Source organism: Gorilla gorilla, chromosome 18 (assembly GCF_029281585.2).
Source record: "Gorilla gorilla gorilla isolate KB3781 chromosome 18, NHGRI_mGorGor1-v2.1_pri, whole genome shotgun sequence".
NCBI lineage: Eukaryota > Metazoa > Chordata > Mammalia > Primates > Hominidae > Gorilla > Gorilla gorilla.
Window position 1 is genome coordinate 106,112,540 of NC_073242.2, and position 6,615 is coordinate 106,119,154.

At 46.3% G+C, this 6,615-nt stretch overlaps 1 protein-coding gene across 8 annotated transcripts in view; it reads right to left on the reverse strand.

Annotated features, from left to right (window-relative positions):
- ADAT1 (adenosine deaminase tRNA specific 1) overlaps nt 1–2,228 on the reverse strand; it is a 45,508-nt gene extending 43,280 nt beyond the window's left edge. For 2 of the 8 annotated variants that reach the window (XM_055366607.2, XM_019011939.3), the window contains exons 1-2: nt 2,091–2,186; nt 1,284–1,345 (exon numbers count right to left, since the gene is read on the reverse strand). The gene's annotated coding sequence lies outside the window, so the exon portion shown is untranslated. Of the gene's footprint in view, nt 1–1,283; nt 1,346–2,090 lie in introns of all 8 variants that reach the window. The other 6 variants (XM_055366602.2, XM_055366604.2, XM_019011938.3 and 3 more) reach the window with 5 other exon arrangements.
- Between the last annotated feature and the right edge of the window lie 4,387 nt (nt 2,229–6,615).

Here is a 6,615-nt window from a genome sequence, read left to right on the forward strand (position 1 = left end):
AGAAGGAAATGTCCTCACTACTCCAATTTTCATTGGAAACAGCACGTAAAGGGTTGCAGACTCACTTGCTTTGGGCAGACCCTCACTGTATAAGGTTTATCTTTCTGGACAGATGTTCTTATCTGTCTTCTTTTTCCAGGCATTTTATTTTTCTCCTTTCCCCTACAGCAGAGTGGTTCTCTACCGCCCTCTAGTAAATCCCCACTGAAATGTTTCTCAGCAGTTACGTGTTCTCATAGAGCTCTACTTGAGGGTGTGGGCTTTGGATTCACCCTTTCTGGGTTCTAATTTTGGCTTTGCCACAAATTAACTGTGATGCTGAATAGACTACTTAACCTTGCTGGGTCTGTTTCCTCATCTGTCAAAATAGTGATAATAATAGTATCTAACCTATTTAGATTATTGTGAAGATTAAATAATACTTAGGGTTACTGTGAGGGTTAAATAAGTAATACTTATAAAAAGCAATTGCTACTATGTTGAGCATAATTAAGGTCAACTGTGATTACTATTACAAAAAATAACATTTGATGATTTTCCTGGTTAATTTGCCTTGAGCTACCTGGTGGTGGGGGTGAAAGGGGGAGGGCTGTAATGGGCATAGAAAGGCATGAATTAAAAAACCATCAAGCAGATCCCTAGGATACTTTGCAGGGAAATCTCTCACTCTTGGCCCTATCAATGCTCACTAGGCACATCCTGATCTCATTTGGACTCAATTATACAAAAAGCTTCCCAGTAGAAGATGAGCTTGTGATAGACATAGCTAAGCACTGTAAAACAAAACTGAAGGCCGGGCGCGGTGGCTCACCTGAGGTCAGAAGTTTGAGGCCAGCCTGGCCAACATGGTGAAACCCTGTCTCTACTGAAAATACAAAAAAATTAGCCGGGCGTGATGGCGCGTGCCTTTAGTCCCAGCTACTCGGGAGGCTGAGGCAGGAGAATCGCTTGAACCTGGGAGGCGAGGTCGCAATGAGCCGAGATTGTGCCACTGCACTCCAGGCTGGGTGACAGAGCGAGACTCCCTCTCAAAAAAACAAAAAAGGCTTTCCTGAGCTCCAGTGCATGCAGCTTTTGAAAGATGGTATTGTTATGAATCCCCTGCAGCGCAACGTGCAGGCTCGCTACTGCAGTGAATGATACTGGTAAATCAGACCACAGTGATTTAAAACAAAAATCTGCAGGAAGTGAGACACTGTGACTTGAAAGTCAGAGGACCAGGGCAAGCCTTGTCAAGAAAAGAAAGCATGAGATCCTAGAATCCTCGTTTGGAAGGGACTCACCTCTCATTTCTAGGGAGGCATCACAAGGCAGTATAGTTTATGAAGACCACCTGGCCATCGACCTGAAATTAAACCAGAGGTGCAATTCACAAACCTCGATAGGCAAGGCAGGTAGAAGTTGCCAGAAGAAACAGTGACTCTCTTTAAGATGAAGCAGCCCAGAACGGCATCATCTCACTCAGGTAGTGCGTCTGAATGAGCATGCACAATTGTTTAAATGAATAAATGTTTTGCTACACTGGGTTCATTATAATTCGAGCCTACACCCCCTCCTAGATCTTGAAAACTTGAAGAACTTCTTAGCTAAAAATAACAGCTCAGCTAAACAGGCATTTATTTGCCCACAAGACCGCATCTCTGAACAGTTTCAACAAGCTAAAAAAACTGACGTCCTTTCCAAAGAAAAGGAAATCGGCTGCCAGGGGAAAAAAGGCTTCAGCGATGCTTGGAGGAAGGGACTCCTGCTTTACGCTGGCTCCCTTCCTAAACACTTCCGGAAGCAGAGCCCTTCCCGGCCGTTGGAGAAGCCTGGGTGGGACCCCGAGTCTGCCAGTTACAGGATAGGAGGTGCCAGGCAAGGCACTGAAGCCATGCAGTGAGAACAGCGTGAGCGCCTGATCCATTGGGTCCTGCGGCTGCCAGGCCAGAGGCCCCGCGCCCGCCCGCGGCAGGAGCTCTTCAGGCGCCGGCTGCTGACATTTCCAGGCGTGGAGCGCCTTCCCCCGTGAAACGCGTCCCGGACGATACGATCCTCACAACCTCTTCCCTCAAAAACAGACTTGGCAAAGTTAGCCCGGATAAACCTACCCCGTCGCCCCAGTGCCTCGCGGACGCTCCCCTCCCACCTTCAGGACACCCGCCTAGAAGAAAGCGAGCTTAATCCGCCGGCAAGGCGGACGTGACGCCACAAAGCGCCGGTTCCTTCCGGCTCCCGCTCTCAGAGGCGCGCAGTGCATGCCGGGCCTTGTAGTTTTTCCGGGGAGTCGGTGCCAGGGCCGAGATTCCCGCGCTTCAAGTCCCGCAGCCCTGGCTGCGTCTTAGAGAGGCGTGAAACCGGATGATGGGAGCCGCTTAGATATGCCTTCAACTAGAATGACGTATCTTGCAGCACTCGGCTGAATTTTTTTCTTTTTTTTTCTTTTTTTTGAGACGGAGTCTTGCTCTGTTGCTCAGGCTGGAGTGTAGATGCGCGATCTCGGCTCACTGCAACCTTCGCCTCCCGGTTCAAGCGATTCTCCTGACTATGCTGTATTTGTATCTGTAACATCACTGTCCAATAGATATATAATTCGAACCATATACGTAATTTAAAAATTTCCAGTAGCCTCATTAAAAAAGTCAAAATAGAAACAATCATATATTTTATTTAACCCATACATCCCAAATAGTATTATTTCAACACATAATCAAAAAATTTTTTGAGATGGAGTCGCGCTTTGTCGCCCAGGCTGGAAGCGGCGCAATTTCGGCGCACTGCAACCTCTGCCTCCTGGCTTCAAGCGATTCTCCTGCCTCAGCCTCCCAAGTAGCTGGGATTACAGGCGCCCGCCATCACACCCGGCTAATTTTTGTTATTTTTAGTAGAGACAGGGTTTCGCCATGTTACCAGGCTGGTCTCGAACTCCTGACCTCAAGTGATCGGCCCGCCTCAACCTCCCAGAGTGCTGGGATTACAGGCGTGAGTCACGATGCCCGGGGTCTGTCTGTCTGTCTCTCATATATATATATATGTGTATATATATATATATATATTTTTTTTTTTTTTTTTGAGACGGAGTCTCGCTCTGTCACCCAGGCTGGAGTGCACTGGCGCAATCTCTGCTCACTGCAAGCTCCGCCTCCCAGGTTCACGCCATTCTCCTGCCTCAGCCTCCCGAGTAGCTGGGACTACAGGTGCTCGCCACCACGTCAGGCTAATTTTTGTATTTTTAGTAGATACGGGGTTTTACCATGTTAGCCAGGATGGTCTCGATCTCCTGACCTCGTGATCTGCCCGCCTCGGCCTCCCAAAGTGCTGGATTACAGGCGTGAGCCACCGCACCTGGCTGCCCAGTCTCAATATTTTAAATACTTATGTTCTGTTCTGTTTTTAATGCGAAGTTTAAGAAATCTGGTGTGTGTTACACTTAGAATACATCCCAATTTGGATCAGCCACATTTCAGATGCTGGATAGTCACATGTGGCTAGTGGCTACTGTAGTACAGTACTACTACAGTGTAGTGGACAGAACAGGTCTAAAAACCTTTGGATTGCCGGGAATAAGTAATATAGCTGCCTGGATACTTCAGGGGCCTTTGTCACCCAGTAACTGAATGCCTCTATTACTAAAAATGAAAGAATTCATTTTTCTGTGTTACCCCTCAAAAATTTATGCAACTTGCTCAACCCCATCCTTCTCTCTAGTTCAAAGGAAATGGGACATGGCCCTCCTCCAAGGCCAAAGACTTTGCTCCTCATTCCTCTCCAATATCTTTAATCTGCAAGTGACTGCCTCTTCTGTCTTTTAAGAAATATTCCAGTGGGGGTAAGGGGTATAAAGACCTTCTTCTAGGGTTCTTTATCTCAGGGATTGGTATTACTAGCAATCTAGTTGCGTAACTAAAAAGTGAGTCATCTTCCTTGTTATCTCCCTTCCCTTAATCCCCTTAGTGCAATCCATTACCAAGTCCTGTTGATCTTACTTCCTATCTCTTGAATCCATCCATTTCTCTCCACTTGCATGCCAATACGCTAGTAAAAGCCACTATCGTATTCCTCTTGGATTGCTACACTCATCTCTGAACTTCCACCTTTTCCTGCTTAACTCCAATTCATTTTCCACAGAGCAGCAAGACTAACCTTTTCAAACTGCAAATCTGGTGTCAGATTTGTGACTACTACACATTTACTGCTTAAATAATACTTCAGTGAATGCCTTCTCAGTATTTTTTTTTTTTGAGATGGAGTCTCACTCTCTTGCCCAGGCTGTAACGCAGTGGCACAATCTTGGCTCACTGCAACCTCCGCCTCCCAGGTGCAAGCAATTCTACCTCAGCCTCCCCAGTAGCTGGGATTACAGGCACATGCCACAACACCCGGCTAATTTTTGTATTTTTAGTAGAGACGGGGTTTCACCCTGTTGGTCAGTCTGGTCTCAAACTCCAGACCTCAAGTGATCCGCCTGCCTTGACCTCCCAAAGTGCTGGGATTACAGGCGTGAGCCACCATGCCCGACTGGCTTCCCAGTACTCTTAAAATACAGACAAAAATCCCATAGTAGTGCTCACAGTCCTGCATGGCCAGCCCCTTCCTGCCTCACCTGGTGCCATATTTCTTTGGGCTTCTATACTCTCACTGGTCTCCATGTCCCTTCCTACCACAGGGCTTTTGCACTTGTTGCCATACCATGGAAAGCCTTCTTCCCTTCAGATCTAATGTCCTCAGAGAAACCTCCTCTAACTAGGTCCATGTCCATTATAATTTCTCAACACCCCATGGACCTCTCCTTCAAACCATTTACCTGAGCTGCCATTTTATACAATTTTGGAGGATGATTTATTATGTATCATTTTCTTTACAAGTGTAGATGCTTGATGAAGTTTGAGACCATGCCTGTTTCTGCTCACCCCACCAAAGCAGTTAGCAAATTGTGAGCCTGCAACTGTTTGAAGAGAAATGGGGACTTTATGACCCTTCTGTCCCTTCTAGCTTTCACACTCTTGGTCATTTTTCCTGCCAACCCTCATATACAAGTTGTCTACTGCTGCCTCAGTTCCTTTCTATCCCTAGCCTCAAGACTAGACAGCTGGCTTCTGCCTCCATCCTTCCATTAAACCACTTTGTAAAGTCACTCATGATATCATCAATCCTTGTAGCCTTTTTCAATCGTCTGCATTGACAGTATTACCTGAAACCTAGTCCCTTACCTGGCCTTGACCTTCCACCACCTCCCTTGGTGAGATGATTATCTCTCGTTTTAGTTACCACTCCCTTTCTGAGGATGTGCCATCTGAAAATGTTTCTTCTGAAATGCCACCTGGTCACGTACTGCTTAAACACCAGCAGGGGTAGGGATGTTCCGCACTGCCTGAGGTAGTTCATTTAGGCAATTCTGAATGCTTAGGTTGTTTTACCAGCTACAGAAACAGAAACCTGCTCTGTGAAAGGAGACTGGCTGCTCCCAAACTGGGATGCTTACAGAGGTTTTGCTGAGGTGCAGAAGGTAAAGTCTTCCGTCATGTGAAAAAAGGTCTTCCCAGCTGTCTCCGTGTCAGGAAACAGGGGCTCCACTTTCATGGCAGGCTCTCAGCCACACCCTTGTCACATTCTTAGCTCTATTGAATGGAGCTGAAAATAATGAGAAAACTTCAGATTCATTACTCAACATTCTGCTATTTCCATCTGGCTAACAGGCATGTCAAATTTAACATGTCCAAAACCAAACTTCCAACCTTCCCTCTGAAACCTGAACTTCCTGTTTTTCCCATCTCAGTAGAGGGCAACTTTCTTCCAGCTGTTCAGGTCCAAAACCTTGAAATCATTGTTGGCTTCTTTTTCTCACAACCCACATTCCCATCACCAAATTCTTCTGCCCTCAGGAACACAGGCAAAGTACAACCACTTGTAACCATTTCCACTGGTCCACGCACGTAGCAGCCACTGTCTCCTCAGCCCATGGTGACTGCTCAGCTGGTCTTCCTTCGTTGCTCTTGTCCTCCACACAGAAACTAGAATAATCCTTGAAAAACACTCCTCTGCTCAAAATCCTTCCATGGTATCTCATTTCCCTCAGAAAACACATACTTTTCTGAGTGGCTTCCAGGGGCCTGGGTGATCTGGCCCCTCACTGACCTTCACTCATCCCTGTCCAGTCACACCAGACCCTCTGCCATTCCTCAAAAACATGGTCCTTTAGTCTGAATGGCCTTTCCCCACAGACCTCCCCAGCTCAGTCTCCAGACCTCTACTGAAATGCCCAGCAGAGGTCTTCATGACCACCATAAAGTAGCACTGTTCCTTCCACCTCTAAAATAGCACCTCTGTCCCCTTACCCTGCTCCATTTTTCTTCTTAGTATATACCACCACCAGAAAGAACATGTATTTACTTGTTTTTTTGTTTGTCTACTTCTTCTCCCTACCCCAAAGAAAGAATACAATTTCCACAAAAGCAGGAACTTGGCTTTTGTTCACTGCTGTGTCCCCAATCTCTTAGAATAATAATGCCTGGCACAGGGCAGACATTAATACAAATTTGTTAAATGAATAAGATGGTAAAATCCTAAACATTCATTAGGCCAGAAGTCTGGGAAAAAAAGTTGACATTCTAAAAGTAAAGAGAAGAGACAAATGGC